At 46.4% G+C, this 1,165-nt stretch overlaps 1 pseudogene; it reads left to right on the top strand.

Annotated features, from left to right (window-relative positions):
- Positions 1-232: 232 nt before the first annotated feature.
- On the top strand, positions 233-678 carry LOC117724968 (mediator of RNA polymerase II transcription subunit 10 pseudogene; annotated as a pseudogene).
- The last annotated feature ends 487 nt before the right edge of the window (positions 679-1,165 follow it).

Here is a 1,165-nt window from a genome sequence, read left to right on the forward strand (position 1 = left end):
CCTGGTGGGTTCTCTCTTATACCGTTGATTGTTTGAAGGTCTTCTCTTAGGGCTAAGATCTATCTCTTTAGTTGTTTGTTTAAATGCACGGCTGTCCAGATATTTCGAACTCATATGACCTTTGTTCGAAAGTTTCCCGTTTGTTCTAGAGCAATGTTCTGTTGGTTTTCCCCTCATCTCTATGAGTAAACAGGCGATGAGACGTTTCATTAAGAAAAGAGGTCGGAGCACTGTGGAACCCAAGTCGCTGGGAGCTGTGGCTAAGAGGCGGGTGGAGTCGGTGATGGTAGAGAAGTTTGACCACCTGGGGGAGCACCTGGAGAAGTTCGCGGAGAACATTCAGCACCTCGGCATCATCATCAGTGACTTCCAGCCCAGCATCGAGGCGGGGCTGAGCCAGAAGCCGAACTTTATTGTTATGGGCTTACACAAGATAGATAAGAGCAGACAGAAGCTGCATGATATCACGGCACCTCTGGAAGTTTTTGAATACATTGATCAAGGTCAGAATCCCCAGCTCTACACCCAAGAATGCCTGGAAAGGGCTCTAGCTAAAAACGAACAAATCAAGGGAAAGATAGATACAAAGACGAAATTTAAAAGCCTACTACTGATTCAGTGTTTCCAGAGGATATGGCCAAGTGGTGGAGCATTGGGCGGGATCATTCACCTTCCTAAGTGTGATGATTCCCACTTCCTTTTAATGACCAGACTGACCCAGTAAGAAGCTGTGCCTGCCAATGCTGCCTTCCAGCCACGAGAACTGGCCTTGCCCCTACCTCCGGTTTCCATCCTTTGACGTTTTGGGACTCTGGGGATGAGGGAGCAGAGCTGTGCCCCCGCTGTCCCTGAAGCTCTCAGACCCCTGGTGACCCCTTCTTTCTCCACGGGAACAGGCAGGAAGACAGGCTCACTGAAATAGGAAATGTTGATTGGGATTCTACTTGACATTTTCTTTTTATGTATGCTGTTCTCTTACACTAGCTATAAGAGAAGACTTGGTTTTATATTTTACATTTTCAGACGTCATGCATAAGAACATGCCTGTTTTCATGAGCTTCAACTAGACATAATAAAGTCTTAAGTTTTACATGGAGAGAGAGAGAGAGAGAGAGAGAGAGAGAGAGAGAGAGAGAGAGAGAGAGAGAAGAGAAGAGAAGAGAAG

The sequence above is a fragment of the Arvicanthis niloticus genome, chromosome 20, assembly GCF_011762505.2.
Source record: "Arvicanthis niloticus isolate mArvNil1 chromosome 20, mArvNil1.pat.X, whole genome shotgun sequence".
NCBI classification, from domain to species: domain Eukaryota; kingdom Metazoa; phylum Chordata; class Mammalia; order Rodentia; family Muridae; genus Arvicanthis; species Arvicanthis niloticus.